The sequence below is a fragment of the Fistularia commersonii genome, chromosome 33, assembly GCF_037954325.1.
Source record: "Fistularia commersonii isolate RoL2024-O1a breed Wild chromosome 33, RoL_Fcom_v1.0, whole genome shotgun sequence".
Lineage (NCBI taxonomy): Eukaryota > Metazoa > Chordata > Actinopteri > Syngnathiformes > Fistulariidae > Fistularia > Fistularia commersonii.
The window spans coordinates 3,953,425-3,976,900 of NC_141316.1; the positions used below are offsets into that span (position 1 = coordinate 3,953,425).

General features: G+C 40.1%; 1 protein-coding gene across 1 annotated transcript in view; it reads right to left on the reverse strand.

Annotated features, from left to right (window-relative positions):
* Positions 1-290: 290 nt before the first annotated feature.
* uts2r1 (urotensin 2 receptor 1) overlaps positions 291-23,476 on the reverse strand; it is a 53,699-nt gene continuing 30,513 nt past the window's right edge. Inside the window, exon 4 of the mRNA XM_086140419.1 lies at positions 291-848. The gene's annotated coding sequence lies outside the window, so the exon portion shown is untranslated. The remainder of the gene's footprint in view (positions 849-23,476) is intronic.

Sequence of the window (23,476 nt, forward strand, 5' to 3'; positions counted from 1 at the left end):
AATAATTTGGAATTAATGTGCATTCACATTCATTGCGACTGTAATGAAACGTGTCCGGTCACTTTATCCCCACCATCTGGACTGGATCACTTGAATCTGATGCGCATGATGTTTCGTAAAGGTTCATAGCATCTATATTAAATGCATATGAAAGGTATCTTTATTTCAGTTGGATTTAGTTTATATATTGGAAACCTGCACTCTGACAATGTGCTGTCTACCGAATGGGATGTCTCATCTTTGTCTGTTCATTTTGTTTTATTGATTTATTTTTGTTATGACACATGTTCTTTTCTTTTGCGAACTCAGTCAACCCAGCCGTAACTTTCATATGAGTTAGTTATCTGTTATTCCTGTCGTTATCATGTGATTTGATCAGTCATGAATTCCAAATATTACATGACAAACTCCATCATGCTTTTTTTTTTTTAACCTTGCCTTTGTGTAAAAAGGATCCCCACTTATTTTTTTGCCTTTTTCAGACAAGAGATATCTGCCATTCTGCCAGTATTTTTATTTTGATTTTTTTCCACCAACAATTTCACATGACACACACCTTGCAAGTGGCAGAGGGTAAAAATATTGAAGCCTTTTCCCTCATCTCACTGCACAGTCCAGAAAAAGAAAGTTCAATACAGATGCAATGGTTTATATTTTACAGTTTCATAAAGCAGCAGCTCCTATTTTTCCCCGTGTCTCTCGGGTGCTCAAACAGTAGAATTCCCTCTTTCATGGTTGTGGTAATGAAGTTTTCTTTCGCTGAGGCTTTTTTTTTTCTCTGCTCTTTTTTTTTTTTTTTGGCTTCCTCTCCTTCCCTCTATTCCTCAGCCAGTGCAGCTCAGCCAGTCCTATCAGGGAGAGACAGAAGAACACAAAACTGTTAAAACGGTGACTGCACATGTTTTAAAGACACACACGCAACAGTTTGAAGGTCGGAAACAGCCTGCCGACAAAAACAGAGGGGAAGATGTTCTCCATGTTTTCCAAGACAATGTGTTTTTCCGAAAACACACATAATTCTTTGTAGTGAACTTAGACAAAAAAAGACATCTTGCCAGTGTTTGCTTAATTGCACCAAAATGCTCAGGCTATTTCTTCTGGCATTTGCAGAATTGCACTTTGGTCCACTTTGGTAATTAAATTAATTCCTGAGAAAGCAGGCGTTGAATGGGTTTCAGAAAACATTTTGAATAGGATCAAGCAGATTTTAGATTGGTCATTCAAGGTATTCAGAAGACCACCATGAAAAAGAGAAACATTGGATCTAGTCTTCCCTTGCCCAGAAGTGGGTTATCGGGGTCCCTCCCTGGAGCCAGGCCCTGGGGCGGGGCTCGATGGCGAGGGCCTGGTGGCCGGGCCTTCAGCCATGGGGCTCGGCTGGGCACAGACCAAAAGACCGACATGGGTCCCTCTTCCCCTGGGCTCACCACCCACAAGAAGGGCAAAGGGAGTTGGGATGCAGTGTGAGCCGGGTGGTGGACCTTGGCGGTCCGACCCACGGGCGCAGAACCAGGCTCTTGGGATGTGGAATGTCATCTCTCTGGCAGGGAAGGAGCCACGAGGCTGAGCAATTCGACTAGATATAGTTGGCCTCACCTTGACGGACAATGTGGGGTCTGGGACCAGGCTTCTCAAGAGGGCTTGGACTATTTTTTTTCACTCTGGAGTTGCCCCGGTGAGAGGCGCCGGGCCCCTGTGGGCATATTGATTGACTCGGCGCCTGTTGGTGGGGTTCAACCCGGTGGATGAGAGGATAGCCTCACTCCGCCTTCAGGTGGGGGATAAGGTTCTGACTGTTGTCATACATCCAGGACACGCTGGAGGGACTCTCCAGGCTGGCCTGGGAATGCCCTGGGGTTCCCCCAGAGGAGCTGGGCCAAGTGGCGGGGGAGAGGAAGGTCTGAGCCTCACTGCTCGGGCTGCTGCCCCCGCGACCAGTCTCCCGATAAGCGGGGGAAGATGAATGGATGGTTATTCAAGGTCTTTCCCATTCTGTTTCCAACTGAAACGTATTGAGAGGCCCATATGGTCTCACTTGATATCAATTTGCTTGATTCTAATGGCTTGCTGTCTTTTGGCAAATATAGCAATGGCCCTTTAGAATTTTTAGGAGAAGCTCTCAGGTATTGAAAACAATCTTACTTCAGTGTAATGATAAAATTATTGAACTTTGCTTCTCTTTGGAAAACCATCTGTGTTTAGATCTGTAGAGGTTTCTCAGCCATCTATTATACTGCACCATCTTAACATCTAAAATATAGAAATTGCGTGATATGGGATATTTCAGGAACAGCAACTCGTATTTCACAGATTTCTATTTTAAAACTAATTACTTATGATGAATGACCCCTGTGCACCAAGGCAAAACGCACTGGATTCTCCAATCAGCATCAAAAATAAAAAAAATAGAAAGAAGCATTGTATTCGCCATACAGGTCAGTATTGCATTATTAATGCAATATGCGTTATTGCATGATTACCTTGAAAAAGTAAAAAAAAAAAAAAAGTTATTCCCACATGAGTAAGACTACATGCTTACACCACAAGTGTTTGTCTGTGAAAAGGACATTTTAAATGTAACAGCAACTTCAATCCATACATAGAAAAGTAAGCCTTCACTGACTAGTCTGTCAGCCACACTCAAGCTTCTGGGGGAACTGCTCGTTCCCCACAGCTCTGCATTCCATGGAAATCCATCCATCCTAATGTCCTAACAAGCTCCGTTGTTATTGAAGTTAATAAACATACATGTGCGTACATACTGTTGCATGCCTCTGTAATTACCCCAACAAAGCGACTCTGGCAGGGTTATTCGTGAAGCGTCCTCACTGAACTTGCGTCCGAGCCCAAACACCTTCTTAGCTAACAAACTTCCACGAGCCAGTTGCATATTACAACTTTGCTCCAAATGCAATGGTTAAGTGCGTGAGATGCTTATTAAATCAAGAGCTTTACCGCTTCTCCTGCATCCAGGGTCAGGGGCGCACAGGGGCCTTTTCCAGCAGTCATTGGGTGACAGGGTTCACCCTTGATTGGTTGCCAGTTACATTTAGAGACATACAACCATTCACCGTCTCATTCCCACGTCTAGGAACTTTAGTGTCTCCTATTGTGCATGTTTTTGGACTGTTTGAGGAAATCGGGAAGCCCAGAATCCAACCGAGGACCTTCTTAATGGGGGCGGCTGGGGTGCTAACCACCGTTCCTCTTGGATGCAGTTTCTTCTCAACCAATACATGACGGGAGTGAAAATGATTGTCCGTCAGCTACGGTGGCAACGGTTTAATAAGATTCCGCCGTACTCTTAATCTAATTTGTGCTTTCGCTTGTCACTGCAGGTCAATCCTTCTCTTTCAGCAGAATCAGTGTCGTAGACGGACCGATTCATTCACTGCTTTGTGTCCTTCAGTCAGTCATTATTCAAGTATCATTCATTTAAAATGTGTACGAAAGTTTAACGCATAATCCTTAATGTCAAGGGGAAGATGATCAGATTATAAACCGTTTAAATCCTGATTTGAGAGAGCTTGTGTCTTAACGTATGAGTTTTAATATACTTTATCAGTTCTTATTTCAATTCAAGCTCTCTGGAGATAAAAGAGAGAGAGACACTCATGTTATTATGAATTACAGAAAAACAAAACATAAAAATGACAAAACCACTTCAGGAACAGCGTCTGATGATGATGATAATGAAAGGAGAACTAAGTCCGCTCACGTCCATTATTAAAGCCTGGTACATTAAGGACTGGTCTAATTTGTGGTTCCAATTACTTTGGCTGGGTTTGTGTAAGTACTTCTCAGTAACGAACAAACCTGTAATTGGAAACGTATAATGAGCCAGCAATATAAACAGCAACCCATATTAGCAGGTTACTCTTGTACAGCCATCGTACCACCTTCTGGCTCCAATACCTGCACAAAAAGTTAACATTTGTTTTATTAAAAATTAATGCTGATTATGGTGCAGTAGTCACATTATTTTTATCTCTTTCTTTTTTACATCTTAAGGTAAGATGCGTTTATTCAGTTTTATATCGGCTTTTATTTACCTGTTTTACTATATGTGATAATTCTGGCCTGCAGGGAAGGATAGTTAGTGTTTCTAAAATTTTTAATTATACTGTATGAAAACACACACACTCACTTCATACAATATTCACAAAAGGAGGTGCCATATCATACACCATTTATGTGACACAGAGGGCAACGGGCTTCTTGGGTAGGTGCATGTTGGCACTGATATGACCCTCAAAATAGCCCGAGCAACAACAACAGTAGCAGCAGCAGCAGCAGCAGATCTCACTCAGCTTCACCTTTTGTTCCACTTGGCCGCCGGAAAGTTTATAAGAACCTGACATAGCAAACACGAAACCACACATAGAAACAGAAAAGCTGGGAGAGAAAACTGAACTGAGCGGTGTTCGCTGGTACGTCGTGTTTAAACTTTACTCAATGAATGATTTCTGCATCCCTCTATACCAAAGGAGCAACCAAAACTCCATGACCACTTGTAATTATAACAAGCCTTTCTTCACAGTCTCCTACCTTTACTAGTTTTTGCACGTGTTCTGGCAAATGCTGTCTTTATTCTTTGTAACATTTCCTCCTGCTGTCTTCTTTAAACATAGTTTTTATTTGTGCTATAATCATGCACAGTAACTGAGCATGAACATAATGAAAGTTGAGGCATTGCCTGCTCCTCAGAGCTCACAGAAACACAATGCAAGTTTTATAACTATATGGTTTTGGCATAGTCTACCTAGAGAAACTAGTTTCATTTTGCCCTCATCACAACTTTTCATTTTTATTTCAAGCTGATTCAGTGGGATCTTAAACACGTCTGCAGGTCATGCACCTTGCATAGCAATGAAGGTCTGAAAGTAAAAAAAAAAGAAAAACAAAACTTTTTATGCAACTGAATTCTTACATTTTTAATTTATTTTTGCTGATTTAAAAAAAAAAAAAAAAAAAAAAAGCCCTCCAGTTGAGAACACAAAAAAGCAAAAAAGCAATGAGGATCTGCATGTAATAACGTATTAATATATATTCTGTGCTCAGGACATTGAATTTGTCTCTGCCCAGAGTCCTCAAAGTAATTGAATCATTTTGAAGCAGCATGGGTAGAAATCAGAAGGCTCCCTCCCCCGAGGACCCGCCCCATCTCTCCAGTTGCTCCTTGCGCATGTGTTGACTTGACAGTGGCGTACGTTTGGCTCAGAGTCCTCCCATTGATGACACCCCTTCATTACCGCCATCCAGCCTCTTTTGTTTTTATCACGCTGCTGTTCCAACAGACCTCCTCTGGCTCCTTCATTCACAGCCAAATCACCTCATGGCCTGCTTGGCAGCTGCTGCCGAGCTGTGAGCTGCATATCGGCCCTTCTTTGCCAAAGCCTTGTCAAGCACCCCGAGAGTATGAGGAGCTCTCTATACGCTTGAAGAAGTGAAGATGATCAGTAAAAATGCCAAAGGTTAAAAAAAAAAAAAAAGACCATCTGCGTTGCTATACATTTAAAGAATTACTGAATCCCCGGGAGCAGACGCTTGCTCCTGTGGATTCGGTAATGTTGGCTTTTGAGGCATGTGTTGAGCAGAGGGCGTTAATCTCCTTCCCAGCAGAGCAGTGAGAAAGATTTAAAGGGTCATTATTGTGGTTATCAAAGTTGTTACTTGCATATTTCACCCACACGCCGGGCCGCTTTCGGCATGAGTGGCGGCCAATTTTCATATAGAATAGATTTCTCTGCTTTGGTTAAAACCATTCAGATTTCCTAATACCGCCCGAGGTTGGTTCTGGGGTGGGAATGGAGTTAAATCCAAGTTTGAACTTGTGAGTCGGCGGTGCTGGTTTTGCCTCTGGCTCTCTGGCAGGACCCACGGCCGTGGCTTAACGCAACATGCAGTCACTGGCTCTTATCTTTGGCTTGCAGCCCTGCAGGCCTCATCGACACATGCGCTTGCACCGTCCACAGAGACAAGTAATGTGAGTGTAATGACACACAATGTGTGTGTGTGTGTGTTTGTCCCCTGTTCTTCCACAATATACTTTTTACAGCACTAACATTTGATGACAAATACAAGGAAAAGAAAATATGAGGCGATTACGGGGAAATGACAAGACTGCCAGTAACTTCATTTTTTTTAAATACCTAGTGCACACTTTTTGTAACATAGGCCTTTATTTCTATGATTATGGGAATGGTTTGTTTTCCCCATCCCAGCATATTTAATTTGCTTCATCTTCTTTTACGCTTCTATACCAGTTATTGGAATAATGGCTCCCAACACCCTAGAGAGCCTCGCGTGGTCTGCAAACCCACGCCGGGTTTGTTTAAGACCCTAAATTGCTCATCGAGTGAATTAACTTCATGCCTCTATGTGGCTGTGTGATTGACAGGTGACCTAGCCCTGCTTCAGCCCCCTGCAACCATGCATTCAAGTTTACATAATAAATAAATGAGTGCCTGAATGAATGTACATTTATTGAACTATACGGAAGTGACATTGCTTGAAATGGAATATGGTTTGTTTGGATGTACTGAGAACTCAAGGCCAAAAATATGTGAGCGATTTAGACACTTTTAGATGAAGATCGATTCAAGGGAGCAACTAGATGATGAGATTCAGGCTCTCTGGGATCATAACATCTCCTGTTGCATTCCTTGTTCTTTGTCCTTTTTCTTTTTTTTTACCTTTTTTCGCCAATATAACAACAGCTGCCAGACACCTCCCTAAAGGCAATGCATGATGGATTATTGCTCCCGCACAATCTGACCAAATCCCAAACCTCTGAGAAGCACCTGTTTTCTGTTAAGTGACAAATATTCCATATTTAGACTCATCAGCCCTGAGCACCTGCTCTCTTTTTCTGCGCTCCAGCCAATGTCCCCCTTTTTCTCCCCTCAGGTGAGATATCCAGTTGTGTTTCCACATCGAGCAAACCGACTTCTCTCTTTTTCCTTTTTTTTTTTTTTTATGACCAGATCCTCTTCTGAGTCTTCATGCCAACAGTATTTCAAATGAAACCTTAATGTGTGGGCATTCTGTTTCCTTGGCAATCTGCTGTTTCAGAATCTCACTCTTCCTCCCCCGAGACTTTGCAGTAGAATTCACAAGCGCAAATTGAAACACCTGTCACCTAACTTACTCTCGTCGCAGCATTAAATGATCTACATGAAACATTCACCTTTTAGTCACCTTTACTGTTAACTATGGCCTCATCTTGTTTTATCTGCCTAAAACGACATTTGTCTCAATTCTGCTGCTCACAACTGCCTGCTAATTCCTTAAATTCCCTTTTATCCCTAAAGGAGCCTGCCATTTTTAGCCTTTTTAATGGTTTAAATGTGTAAAACCAATCTACACGAGCCAGCTCCTTTTCAGCAAGTGGAAAATTGCCTGGACTGATATCAGCTTACTAAACACCTCATTAGCTGTATATTTAGGTGGATGTAGGAAGTCAAGCAAATGCAACAAATGTCAAAAACCCAAAAATTAGATCAGTTGACATGCATGTTCCATATCCCAATTCTGGACATTATCATATTATTATTGCCTACCAATAACTTTCTAAATGAAGCATCATATTTTCTAAGCTGTCTGTCATCAAATGAGGACATAACATATGTTATTTAACTTTTGACATGTTTCTTCTTGTGAAAGGATGAAGCCACCAGAGGAAGACAGTCAAAAGTACATAACAGTGTGGGGAAAAAAAAAAAAAACAAAGAAAACACCAGTGGATAAGTCAGGGAAACCCCCTTTTTTGAGGACAATGGGTTTCTTTTTACATCCGTGTTTATCAAGATTAGATGTAAAATAATACTGGTCAATATGTTAATGGGGATTGACATATTCTTCTTCCCCTTCCGGTGCGAGTGTTTGCGAAGGGAGCGGAGATTGAAATTGTCTTTTTGGGCCACTTTGCTACTCTCCTTTTTCCGTGCACGTACCCCGATTTTTAGTTTATTCTCTTTTTTTTTTAATTTTTTTTCTGTTCATGTTTGCGATTTTTTGATTGGTTTGTTCTGTTGTTTGGTCCGGGGGGTGTGCGCAGTGGTTGGTTTTTCGGCCTCACAGCTTGAAGGACTCTGTTTCGTTTCCAAATTAATCAGAGAAAAAAAAAAAATGTGAAAATTGCCCCGAATGTTAGTGAATGATTGTTTGTTTATATATTGTTTGTCCCTGTACCCTGCCTGATGACAGCTGGGATAGGCTCAAGCATCCCCCCTGACACTGAGTGCAGGATAAGGGGATGAGGATGGACGGATTATGAAGCATACTGTTTCGTCATGTTATTCGAAGGACTCAAAACATCGACTAAAACCTTTTAACTGTACATTTGTATGCAAAATGAAATATCCTCACCCTTCCCTAATATGAGACATCTGTGCAGCTTTTTTTGATGATGCAATTCATGCCAATCGTTGACAAAAATCAGTTTCGTGCAAATATCCTCCAAATCCAACCACTGCAGCCTCTGACTCGAACTCAATTAAAAGAATCTTCCAGAGAAATCTATACGCCATCATCAGACACATGGGACAGACAGACATACAGAAGACATTTAAATCGAAATCAATGTCATTATTAATTTGTTATTTTGCAATATGTTTCCGTCTCCTGCAACCACATCCACCTTTGTGTATTGACACGTGTAACACAAGTGGAAATCATAATGATATTTGCATCATGGCTTTGGGAGCAGATGGAGGGATTAGACTGGTAATTACAGAGTCTCCATGGCCAGTCTGTGTGAAGCCATCTTTCAAACACAGATAAAGGATTATGGAAATTTATAACTCATGAAAATCAAGGCTCTCCCTTATTGTTTCTTCCTTTTTTTTTTCTTTTGCGTGTGCAGGTACGTGTGTGTGTGTCCAGCCTTTCAGTCATCATGAGATTCAACGATACAAGCAATGCATCTAAATGCACTCACTACTATCTTCCATTAACCCGAGCATCACACAAGTCTGCAACATATCTTTTCTTTTTGATGGTTTGTATTGGGCACCAGTGTCTGGGATTTTGCTATGGAAAAGAACAAAGGGAGGACCATCTGGAGAAGCTCTTTCCAATCCTTCTTAAAAAAATAAAAGGTAAAATAGAAGTAAAAAAAAAAAATCTAGCAGGTATGTGTGACGCAGAAAAGTAATATCTCACTCCATGTGTGCATAAAAGACTGGCCAGAAGGGCGGCTCTTTCATCCCATGTATACATTTCACCCAACACTACCATGCCCTTCAAAGATCTTTTGAATTTATTTTTATTTTTTGCATTTGTTGTGTCCCACAGCAGACCTAATCAGAGTATAAAAGGTTCTCGACAGAACCGAAATAACGATCATAAATGAAATATTGCTGAGAGAGACCTATTCTGTCTTTCTTTGTTGTTTCAGCTGATAAAACATCCACGCGTGACGTCGGTTTCAACAATGAAACCACATGAAACGGATCACTGCCTGCGTAGATACAGTTACAAATACAACACCCTGCTTAACTTACCAAATCACTGCTTAAATGAGCAGCCCGAGAAACTTGGATTGTATTCAATTTTTCTTTTTTTTTTTTTTTTCTGGAACCTGGCACCAGTGTAAATAACTGATGCGGCAAAGTAAAGAGATTACGGTTGGTAAAATTTAGGAAAGGTGTATTCTATTCTTTTCTAAATATTGATGCAAGAACAATATTTTTTGATGATTTAAGTACCTATAGCTGTTGGGTTTACAGTATCTTGGCTCTGTTTTAGACCCTGATCAGTGCTGTGAGAACTGAAATAACTCTTTGGGAAAGATTTGAGTCAAACCATAATGTAGAAAAGTAATACAAAAGGGTTACATTTTCTTGGACTCTCCATTTGAAAATTCAATAAACCCACCTCCTCTGCCATCTGCTCAGCTTCTGTCTTTGGAGAACTTTTATCATATGGCTTTCGTGACCGCTCGATATTTTGGAACTGGGCGCAAGACCAATTTACACCAAAGTACAATTTGAGTATGGATGTTATTTAAAGGGTGCAAGGTGCGTGTGTGTTCAAACACAGACCCATGCAGGGGCATGTTCACAATCACATTACACCTTTTCCTCTTGGTAGATTTCACCCTTTTAACTTTGCATAATTTGCCAGTGGAAGCTTTTAATGAGGGTTCTACTGATAGTCATCATCACGGTGATATTTTCATACATTCAAATCACACTTTTACCACCATAATCCATAGTCATCCTTATAACAGACTCCTTATTTCATGAAATCCACAATCCTGGGGCTTAGAACACTACACTTTTTTGATATAGAATTAAGTATAGAAAATAAAACCATATATGGTTATGGAATGCTTTTTAATGATGGTGGTGCAAACAGTAAAACATGTTCATTGAGTTAAATGATTTTGAACTGTTTAAACAGAAAACAAAGAGAGCTAAATATAATTTGTATGACACTGACGTTCGTCACTGATGTGCGAGCCTTTCCTGACAAGCATCTGCTTTGGGGCTTGTTTTGGAATTACCATCATGCGATCGTGGCCTTTTTCGTTTATCTCAGAGATAAGCCCGTGTCTGATGGATTAACTAACACCGGCCTCTGCCACACTCAGAAGCGGGGAAGAGGTTGAAACGAGGAAACAATCTTTGGGTACGGATTCGTGATAAAGCAGATTCCCCACCCTGCTGCCGCTGTGTCGAAACCTTCATCTTAACAGGCTGCAACAAACTTCACCTGGAAACCTTTAAAAAGCCAATGCGAATTTTACTCCTCCTTTGCTGGCTGTCGAGCATTTTCAACATCCTCTTCTACTACACAGCTTTCCCCGCACTTATTGCATCACTATATTTTTCTGATGACTCAGATCAGAGCATGCGTTGGTTTTTAACCACTCTCCCCCTCTGATCTCCTGTGTTTCCTTCATGACCGTTTAATGTTTTTCTCCTTGGCTATTTGTGTCAAGGTGGGGGAGGGAATATAGCAGTGGTATGTCTGAACCCACGTGTCACGTTTCGAATGGACCAAACCACATGAGGCCGACACCGTATGACCATACAGTGGACCGGGGATACTTTGATCCCCTTTTGGAGCAGGATTTTTCCATGACTGTCGACAGCACTGACAGACTTAAGATCAGTCGTAGTTTTCTCTGAGTTACTTCTCCACCATTTCTGGAGTTATGGGTTCAAGGGCTCCTCTCGTGCTCAGTACTCTGCAGGACTGCATGATAAAGGAAGCCTGTGCAGGGGGCACTGGCTTTAGCTGCAGAAAGCAAAGAGCCTTTATGCAGGAGATGAGGAGAGAGCAACAGAAGCTCCCTGATTGTTGCTACATTGGTCTCGGTTATAGAAAATATTTACAATATTTATTTTGTTGTGAGTACTATCAAAAAACTAATGGATTTGCTTGACATTCATCCTGCAGGGGAGTTATGCATGTGTATGTATGTATATATATATGTCCGTGTGTGCGCGCGCGTATTCTTATCTTAGGCTGCTATGACGATACGATTTCCCCCTGGGTATTTATAGTCATCTCTATCTATATGTAAATGTATAATATATATATGTATACAATATTTATATACGGATATTATATATATTTCATGACTGTTTCTGTGCCACTTGCATTTGCGTTGGCGACACTAAGGAATTTGTTACTGCTAACAGTATAAAAGCTTTGAATAAAAAAGAGTTATTCTTCGCATGATATGGATATTATGAGTTACAGGTTTTTGTCTGGATTTTGTTAAAAAAAACATAAATAACACTGCCACAATGACTGACAGCATATCATGGCATACTAATATGTAGAGTATAGTATGGATTATGAATCCCAAGTTGATAGACTCAATTTGAAATCATTCAGGTGTCGGATCAGCGTCAGAGAAAGATTTTGACTTCATTATTAAATCCATTTCATTTGTTATTAACCATTATTACAGTCAAGGTCATGAAGGGCTCCAGGAACAGCCATTTAGGCTGTGTATAACAGCATATGTTTCGCTATTATGCCGCATCATTTGATTTGTTTCATTTTTGAGCATAACACGTGAAATGATGAGTGTTTTGCAGTACAAATGATGTGCTCACATATGAATATTGCTTTGTTCAAAGGCACAAGGAGTGTATAGAAATGATATGAAATATTAATATTTATAAGTAAGATTTTATTTTAATTTTAGATTCATTTGGATTATTTTTAAATTCATTAAAACATCCATAAATATTGGGCACCATTAGCCCTGACATAAGTGAAATACACCTTTGTTAAGAAAAAAATATGGTAAGCCATGTCAGCCACAAAAATAATGCCCTTAAGTTACATTGAACCATTGTCTCCTGGTCTAGATGATCTTTCATTCATTATCATTGGTTTCAAATAGCATTTGACTGATCTGGAGGGACTTCACTCCCGGTGAAGCTAAAACAGATCTGAAATGGTGAAGTCTGTAGTAGTCACAGATTCAAAATGGTGTACGTTAAAAACAACGCAGAGCTCAATTCAATATTTAGCTTTACTTGAGCACTGTGAACAAGTAAAGGTCGAAGAAACGTGAAAGTTGTGTTTGAAAGAGAAGGAAGTGAATGAAGAATAGGATGCCCCCTCTCTTTGGATGTTTCATGTGACCGCTTTGAAGCATTGGTTTTGCTATAATTGAACAACATGAGATAAGATGGAAGATATAACATCAAATAAAGAGTTTCCTTCTAATGGATTGTAGTCAGTGGTTTGACAGCCCTTTGTTTGAAAGCTATCTTTTTTTTTTGACAAGCTTGTCACAATTCAGTTTCTGCAAAAAAAAAAAAAAAAAAAAAAAAATCTTTTCATAATTGCTCTGCTCAGCCATCGTTTTGTTTGTCGTTCGTAGTCTGTTATTTTTCCAATCCTGTGAGCTCAATAACACATTCCAATGGTCTGGTCAGTCGTATGCAGAGCAGTCCTTGGACTCTGGCCCTTGTTGACACTCCCAAGTAATCTGAAACGACCTCGGCAAGATCAGACGGCAAATCCAAAACTGCAAATTGTTCCAGTGATGCCAGGCTATTACACATCCAGTTTTCTCAATCACAAAGATCTCGGATTCTGCATATCGTAATCCGTTTTGAACCGTAGAGAGACTCAGAAAAGAAAAACGCCCTTATCCTGGCACTGATAGTGCTGGATTGCTCTTTCTCCATGCACAGCGTCTGAAGTCAACGGGTCACGGCAGACCGACAAAGAGTTCCTCACGCAAATCAAGAAGTTGGGCTGCATTTTGTTTCTTGGCACGCATTTGCTGTGTCATTAGTGGAGTATTTCTAATGCCATTTCACAGGTCTCAAGTGTGTCCGCTGGCTTGTGTGCCTCTGAGTCCAGATATGAAAACCGAGATGATCAAAGCTGGCTCCTCACACACTCTAATCATGTATCTTGTCAGGGTTATTACAGGGTAACATTTGAGAGAGTCTGAAACATGGCCCCTTTGATCCCGGCTTCTTGTTAAGCATCATTGCATCACGCCTCCGCTATTGTCCGCCATGTCTCTTAGGGTCAATGGCATGTTGGCTCGTTATCTAAAACTGTTGTTGAGCCCCTTCCGACACGCAAGTTGCCTTGAAAAGCATTCAGTTTGATTTGAGGTTGTTTTTGGTGGCTTTGCTTTGGATCATATGCAGAGTCTTAGACTTTAAGACCTAAATTCACTATACAAAATGCATGATATGAACGCCATCCGCCATCAACAGATTTTTTTCCCTCATCAACATGTAGGTGACAAATGTCAACAACAGTTATCACGCCTATGTGAACCTTTAAGGTGAGAACTTGTTTCCTGTGAACACATTTACTTTGGAACATTTCCCTTCTCTTCTCTGCAAAATGGTCCGATCAGACACTTGGTACAAGTGCCACACACAAGATGAGGACCAGTAACAGTTAGGTGTTATTATTCAGTCCCACCTAGATCCAAGATATTTTTAAAGGGAATTGTAGGTAATTTACCGCTTTGTTTACGAGACAAAAGCACATTTTTCTTGATTATTTTCCTAATGAAACAAGGATTTTGTTGTCCATGTATCCATCCTGTACTGAGCGTCCAGGCAGAGCCAAAACAATTGATTTGGAGCGATTCGCTCCTCCATGTTCATTCCTTTGGTAATGAATCCAATCTGACTCGTTCTGTTCATTAAAGTTGTGCTCCCGTAGCCTAATACCTCAGCGGGTTTATCTGCTTAGCAGCGGCGGTGTTTCTGGTCCGCTGTGGACTCACACACCTCAACTTTTGGTTCCCTCCTCTGCTCAAAGCCCCCCTTATTGCTTTGTCCTGACAGGGAGATTGAGCAGTCAGGGGCAGACGCAGCAGAAGTCTCAGGCAGGAAGAAGCTTCTATTTCTATCCGCCGCCTTTAAACCACAGCCGGATTGGCCGGCGTCACACATAGCCCTTTATGTAGCTCCCTCTCTGCAATGGATAAGCCAAACTTGTTCATGAAACTCTCATGAAACCGCTGTCTCACAAGATGGGGAAAAAAAAATATTCTATTTAGAACAGAGTGGTTGTTTTTTTTTTTTTTTGACATTGTCCACATTATTCGTGAATGGCCAATATCATTTCACCTTGACAAATAAAAAAACATCAGCCCGAACAGAGTCATCATTGTTCTATTTTGTAAGTTAGTGTTTACCATTAAGATTTTTTTTTGACGTTTCACGGGACTCATTTGAAGAACGGTCTCCGGTGTTTAAAATTCAGGCCATTGGAGGGCTGCAAACGATCACGGAATCCAAAAAGCAAAACGGTAAAAATAATTAAATAGAAATGACAGTGAAAGTCTGGAGATAAATTTAATTGACCACTTTCACTTATCCACCTCAGACAACATCAGTGATGGTGGACACGTCTGGCGCAGATTATATTCCACATTCAGACATTCAGTCCGCGGTAAATATATTTTCTTTGGTTTCTGGAGGTTTGTTCCGACCCTTGGACAGCCTCACTGATAATAAAATTGTTGCCACGCTTCAGCAATCGTTGAAAATACAGTCCGTAGAAATGGATTCTGCATATGGAGCAGGAGCAGGGGCAAGGCAGTGGTACAGAAAGCCTTAGAATTTCCATAGAAGTCTTTGATTGATTGGCCAATCAGGTTGGAGCGAGGCTTGCACTCAGGGAACCAGTCTGGGCCAGAAGTGGAGGAGATTGAGCCCATTGACAGAAATGCTCTCTGGTGATTTATCATTTCCTTTCAAAACCGTGTTATTGCTTTAACTATCTGGTGATGTAATGGTATCTCTGACGTCCAGCTGCATTTGTATAAGTTAAATTGTAAACGGCGTGCTGATAGATTTGGAGAAACAGAACACTTGTCACAAAATATCACATCTATCCCAGATACTGATGCGCACTCTGAGATTATTGGAGGTCAGACAGTATCTTACTTGTTCCGGCAAACCATCGGCAGTGACTATTAACCCCCCCCCCCCACACACACACACACACACACACACACACCATGCTTCTCACTCCCAATTAGAATCTTATTTTCTTCAGTCAAAATCTATTATTTCATCTCATATGATAGCACGGAGGTGTGGTAAAATTTGTGGTCTATGTTTTACTGGTTGTGCTGGTAACCATGGAGACTGATGTTTTAACATCATTAGGAAAACACTGAGGTATACGCATATCTTTCTAATTGTTTGGTAGCAGTGGGAACCCTGACTTCTTGAGGGCAAGATGTTCTCCAGCATGCAGGGTTCAGCAGAGAACCTCCACAGGTCATAGTTTGACTTTCTGATTAAAAGAAGGAAAAAAAAAAAAAACAGTTTCTTCATCACTGTTGATAATAAAACTCATCAGTGGTTTGAAACTAGCAATCAGAAAGCTCCCGCTGCTCACCCAGCTGCTCCAACTCGTACATAAAGCCTTTGATCAACTTACAAGTTTGTGTCATCCACGGTGCACTGCTCTCTACTATCAACAATACAGTGCAATTCCAAAAGCCTTCAAGCATTTTACTTGTGAACACTTGTAATCCAGAGGTTTATCTAATGTTTACTTCAATCACTACTTTTGTACCTCATTCCAGACTTCCGAGAAAACAAAGAAAACAAACGCCCTCTCTCAGGAGGAACTTGTCATCTGTTCTGTGTTGTTGAGGATATCATTTATTATACAACTTGTTATTAACGTATCTCACTGCAAATGTAAATTTATATAAATAAATTTTGGGTACTTCCAATACATATCTTCTACTCATTTTGCACATATGAGTTCTGAGCTGCAAATCCATATCTCCAAGCTCATTATTCACTTTGCTCTGAAAGGAGTTTTTTTTTTCCTCATTGTCTTCAGAATTCCAATCGGAAGTCGGTAACATATGGTTACATGATTTGCTGAATTGTCTTTTTTCCAATTAATAGACACAATAAAATTGTGTCTATTAATTGATGGACATAATAAAATTGTCTATTAATTGATAGGGGTTGCTAAGATTAAGGCTCACCAATCATACTGGTAAAGGTTGATTGGTTGTCTAAGTATTAAAATGCTCACTGTTCATTTATGCGTGTATATCAGTGGGTCCTGCAGACAACATTAACACAAATTAAATTAACTGGATTTTAATGCAAAAGTTGTAAAAATGACCAACATTACACAGGTTCCTATTTTCTATTAGTGAGTGCACGCGTTAGCATCGTCTCATAATTATATATCAGGTTTCCTTGACAGAGTCATTATCTCCAAAATCTCTCTTAATGCCTTTTCAGATTGTTACCATGGCAAATGCAGGTTCCACTGCTCAAATATTAAATACGGAACATCCATTGTATCCATCGAAGGTGTTAATGCTATGAAGTGCTATAAAGTTAAAAAAAAGACAAAAACTGGCATCAGTTGGCCCCTCTTTCCCCATCCCTCAGGAGACCCTGCACCATCTGCGGCAACACGAAAAGGGAAGCTGCCCCGACAGGAAGCCGCTTTGGTAGCACGACACTTCAATGCAACATAACTGTAGCTGACATCATTTATAACACAGATGAGGATGCCCCCTGATATTCCTGTAATACAAGTTGATTTCGAACTTTCTTACAAAAGCAGAGGTTTCCTGAAAAGTGTTGACTGAAGACTTGAGGAATTCATGGAATTAAAGCAGCCAGCTGTAAAATCATCACACAGCTGCCACAAACTTCTAAGCTGAGCTTCTACTGAAATGATCTGACATTTTATGTAGGCGTGTAACGTGTGTGTCTGTGTGTGTGTGTGATGGGTTTTAGAGTCACTCCGCCGATTCTGATGTTTTTTTTTCTTTTTTCGCCATCTCCCGTTTATTTGTCCGTCAGTTTCGCTGCTGGGAAAAGATGTAGTTTTCTTTTTCCAATTTGACAGGAATAATCTTTCTGGGTTTGTGCCTTTTGGACCAGAGACCCATACATTTTCCAGAGAGTCCCCTGCACTGGATTGGAGACTGGCACTCTCGCACAGTATTTATTTTAATTCTTTCAATGAAAAGTTGAAACGTCAGTGTGGTTTCTCAGATCTGCATGCCGGATTGATGAATAGTGTTATGTCTCCCCACAACCCATCTGAATCATTGGCTATTTGGTACTGCATTTTTTCATTCACGTCATGCTCTCGAATCTCACTCAATCTCCTTCAATTGCCGAGGCTCTCAAAAGTCTGTCTCAAGTCAGGGCTGAAAACTCTGATTTAGCCCTTTCAAAAAAATTCAGTAGCAATCAGGCAAAGGAATCATATTCCTGAAAGCAAGCCGCATCCTGAACTTGGCCTGGCCCAAGGCCATGAAAATATGAAAAGAGGTGAACGGTGCGCGTTCCTGTCAGAGGTTTGACATGTCAAACGCACCATTCTGAGGTTCTCACATAGTCCTTTTGATGATTACAGGTATTTTGGCAGTTGGATATACACGCTTTGGGCATTTCACAGTTGGAATAATCGTAAAGGCAGAGCGGAAGCATGTTGAATGTTAGGTAAAGAAGAGTTGCCCTGAGGGGAAAATAAAGTTCTGATAATAAGATAAACTTTATTGATCCCAATAGGAGGGAGAAATTCCTTTGTCACGGCAATGTAACAATACTAGTGTAAAAAAATAACTATGAATATTAATATAAATAGAGAGACAGTTAAAAGACAGAAGATAGCAAGACATCCACTAATAAATGGACAGCAATGAGAACATCAACAACAGCAACAACATCAGGGATAAGAATGGACAACTATGCTAATACTATACTGATAACCTGTGTGTGTGTGTGTGTGTGTGTGTGTGTGTGTGTGTGTGTGTGTGTGTGTGTGTGTGTGTGTGTGTGTGTGTGTGTGTGTGTGTGTGTGTGTGTGTGTGTGTGTGTGTGGCTGAATGGAGGGCAATGCATCTGCAAAATCTCCACCGGGTGCATCGAAAAGTTCCCATCAAGCGACCTGCAATGCCAACGAAACCTTCACAACCCTGCGTGATCGGATTGCAGTAAACATGCATCTGTATGCCATCGACCTCATCCTTCCCCGACCCCCCTCCGCCTCCAGCAGTGTAACCCATCTTTCAATAGCGTTTGCAAGCGTGCACCTATTGCATATGGTCCCGCCACAGCACTGTGCTTAATTCCATTGGTTAATCTATTTACCTGAGCGAGAAGAAGTCTGGCAACACTGTTTTATGAGCTCTCGTCACGGCTCAGCTGCAGACAGGAATGTTAAGTTGTAGCATCTGTGCGGCTATAATTAAGACTCTATGTGTACCGAGTGTCATCCTTGTTTATATTGAAGGGGAGTTATATAGCACGGCCCAAAATGGTATACGACGATTAATTAATGCAACGGAGACTCTCCACGCAGGGTGTGTGTCGTTCTGATCAGGAGCCGTACAGACAATTTGATTTTCGGAGGGCTTGCAGATGAAGTACCCTGCTGGTTCATCAGGCAGTGAATTTTCTTGAAGTACTTGGGGGAGCAGAGTCCTCAAGCATCACAACACTTAAAAGTGAGCATCTAGCATGACGATCATCACTATCTTTGTTTGTGTGGTTCAGGGGCTATAAATTTCTAGTATTCAATCATCCGTCTGAGTTTTTCAGTTTTGTTTTTTTTTAAATGACAAAGCAAAATGATGGTGTCAAATACACACAGCGGCGCTCCTGAAATGGTGCCCTCTCTTTGTTTTTGAAATGGATGAAGAACAGCTATAGTTTGCATTCAGACATTGCAAAATAGGTGCGATGACAAAGACTCAATAAAGAAAAGTTGATTCATACGACAATTACATTGTATTAATGAGGGGATTCCTAATAAAACCTTATCAATTCGAACAGAAACTCTTTTTAACCAGGGCTTCCTGTAATAAGCTGAGGAGATTGGTTTGTAATTAGAGCCAATGCATTATATAAATGAGAGACTAAGGTGGAATTATTTTGATCCAATATCCAATTGTTGCCTCTCTCTTTAACTGCCATTCTCCATGTGGGGAAATTAGATAATACAATAATATAAAAACTATTGAGTAAGTTGCCGTGACTGCTGACCACAGGAATGCCATGACATTTATCAGAGAAATGCATGCTGCCCAGATGATTAATTCCTGTGATTTTGTTGACAAGTTGTATACAACAAGGGACACCCTTTATACGATGAAATATCCATTGACATATGAGTGCTACAAATTTTTTATATTTTCTTTTTTTTGGGCCATGAGCCCGTCCGCGTTTTCTACAAAGTGTGTTGTAAATCTAAATGATCAATGTTCAAACTGTATCCCCTTGAGTGTGTCCCTAAAATAATATTCCCCCCAGTGATTTGCCATCTTGGGTCTCAGTGTGTTATTCTATTATAAGGGCTATATTTATCTGATACTATGAAATGTTTATTTTGTACATGGATGACTCGGTGAAAGACGCAAGTTGTCGTGGTGAATTTTGTTGCCAGTATTTCATTCATGAATAAGTAAATGTTAAAAAGAAAGAACGTAAAGGTATACAATATAAGTGACACAATGATGAAGGCAATAGGCACGGCAGTACAAGACGAGGTTTTCTTGAACTACTGGATTTACACTTCATGAAAGTTTCTTCTTCCACTACTGAAAGGAAATTTGAAATTTATAATAAAAATTTGCATTTTATTATTAACAGTGATTGCAGCATTGCACCTAAGGCGAGTGATGCAATTTTTTTGGACCACATTTTATATAGAATATTTCCTATCAACATATTGCAATGCGTGAGTGTTTTGCCTTCTCACTGCCTTTTTTCAGACTGCTTGATTTGGTTTCTGGTGCGTTTACTCTACGCCCGAAGGTACAAGATTGCATCATCAGTTATCATTATTCAATTTTAAGGCCAGCACCGACCTTGTTCGAGCCCCAAATTTACTTCGGTTGCTCAGTTACAGAGAGAGAGAATTGCTTTACAGTCAGTATTGCTGATAAGACCCATAAATCAACATGTTTAGAAAATATGACAATAAATCTAGACAGTCTGATCCTTCAAAATGAGACGAGTAACCCCAATTTCGGGACCAAGTTCAAATGAAGGTGTATATGTGTCGCTGTTGTGTGGTCCTAAATTGTATGTACATGTACTGTATGCATTGACGTATTCACTCTATTTCATAAACATAATGACATTTGCACAGTTCTAAGAAAATAGCGCAATCCGGACACGGTATGGAATGTTTTTTTTTTTTTTTCATAATCCACATTTTAAGTAAACCAGACCAACTTCCTGACAAGCTGTCATGTTTGGTGTCGTACCAAATATTTCCCAGAGACAGAAATATTTGACCTTGCTGATGTGACTCAGTCTAAACGTGGCTGTGCATGGGGGGAAGGGGGCGATTATCGTGGGAGTGCTTTGTCTCGAGAGAGACTATTTGTATTTGTAGCCAGGAAACGCTAATTGCCTATGCGGTCTTCCAAAAGTCCTACAGTACAATTAATCTGTGAGAACCATCAGTAAGAGATATTTCGTCTCAGACAGCCAAATATCAGAATGTTCTGGATAGTTGTTGATGTGTATCCGACTGTGTGCTTTTCATACTTATTCTTGACTTTGGCTGGAGACTTCAGACTGTCAAAGCCTTGTGACCACAGAAAGACCCAGTTACTTTTGCTCCTTTGCTCTTGGTGATTGTTTTTCTTTTCAATCCTCACCCAGCATGGATCGAGACCGACGCGTGGCTGAACGTTTCTGAGGTTAAAATATCCTCACACCGAGCGAGAAATGGTCCACTCTTGTGCTCAAAATGGCCTTGAAAGCCTGTCAATCATCATTGCCCTTCCAATCGCCCTCTAAGTCAAAAGTCACTCTGTGTGAGAGACTGAACTGCCAGAGTGTGTTTGTACACGCCTCCTGTCCTCGAAACAAACAACTGCAGGATAGGGTCAGTTGACACAGTTGACAAAGACGAACCTAAAGACAGTTAATGCTCTGAACACCTCCATAAATCATATACATAATAATATATGTAACATCAGAATATACATCCCTTGATACCTGTTTCACTGAACATATTATTGCTATTATTATCATTACGAGCAACCTCTCCTGGTGAAAACGACAGACAAATTCATATATTTATGCAAGTAAGTGAGTATGTATGAATGTGTGTATTTATTTATTTGATTTTTTTTAAGTAAACTCGTGAAATGTGTTTTTTGGTAAACTGCAAAATGCGTGCAGTCACAGAGATTTGCACAGCATATGCTATATATCTCCTTTGAAAATACCAAAAATGTGTGAACATTTAAAAGTGTCATGAATTATGGTCAAATTCTGAGTGTATTACAATGTGTTTGAGTAAGGGAGTATGTACTAATGTATGCATTTTTATGATTTAATATTTTTTAAGCAAACTGCTTTGAAATATGACTTGATAAATTGGAAAATGTGAGCAGTCACAGAGATTTGCACTGCTGTAAATCTCCTTTGAAAACACCCAACATGTGTAAGCATTTTAAAGTGACATGAATAACGGTTAAATTAGTCTATTATGATGTCTTTGAACATATTTTATTTTAATTTTTTTTTTATTTTTATTGTAAGACCAACCACTGTAATCATGCAATATTTTAAACTTGATAACTATGTACCAATTATTATGCTTCTCATCAGTGTCTCAACTGATGGCTTTTGACATGAATGGTTCACAGCAGTAGCTCGGAAGTTCTGCTTTTTTTTTTTTTCTTATTTTTCTTTTGTGGCCAAACAAGCTGTATCTGACAATTTGACATATTATATAATTTATGTAAAAGACCAGACAGTGCTTCATTTAGAGCAAAAGGTATTGGAATGCATGGGGAACCCATGCAGAAAGTCTGAGACAGTGAGAATTTAAGCCATTGATCTCTTCAAGGATGGAATTCACAAACTGGGATGGGATTTTGTGAAGCAGTTGCTCTGCAAATCTGTATCCACAAGATTTAAAGGGAACATGGAGACACACAGGTGCAGCATGAACAGTACTAATGAGGATGTTTTTATTACTATTGTAGGATCTAAATGTTAAGTGGTGCTGTCACATTACCTGAACAATAATGATGATGAAAAATACTAAAATAGGTAGTAGAGCTGCACAGCTGCAGTGATGTAGACCAAATAGAATTTCTGGGGAAAAAAAGGACCGAATAAACAAATGGTAACACATGCTTCCTTTCAAGCTTGAATTTAAGGTCAACCCTCTGAGTCTCTTGTCTAAATCTGGAAGACAGGTGAAGTGTGAGATACCAAAATAGGGAAAAAAAAAAAAAAAAAAAAACAGGGCAAAATCATCAAAAGTGAACTTTCATCTAACAGAACCAGATGGAATAAATACATTTTTTTATTCATTTTACTTTTTTAAATTCTGAATATTTTGAAAAAAAGGATTTGTTGTTAGGTGTCTGATTTAAATTTCCAGGAACAACTATAGTAAGCATAAGGCTGTAATTCATGCACCAGATTTCATTCAATAGAGGTCAATGCAGTGAATACTTTTCCAGAAAAGACAGGAACATAGAGTAACTTATAAGAGCAGGAATAGGAACACACTGGTAGACTACATCTTGTATAGACGGGGTAATCTGAAAGAGATCAGTGACTGCAAAGTAGTTGCATAGGATGGTGGTTTGTTGGATGACTGATGACAAGGAAGATTAGGAGGACAAAGGCAGAGCAGAGGACAAAGTGGTGGAAGCTGAAAAGGGAGGAGTGTTGTATGGTTTTCAGGGAGGGGTTGAAAAAGGATCTGGGTGGTCTGGGAGAGCTTCCAGATGACTGGACAACTACAGCTAATGTGATTAGGGAGACAGGTACGAGAGTACTCGGTGTATCATCTGGAAGGAAAGTACATAGAGAGACATGGTGGTAGAATAAGAAATGCAGGAGTATATACAGAGAAAGCAGTTAGCAAAGATTAGGGTCATAGAAGAGAACAGACAGGAGTACAGGGAGATACAGCATAAGGTGAAGATAGAGGTAGCAAAGGCAGAACAAAGGGTGTACGATGACTTGTATGCTCGGTT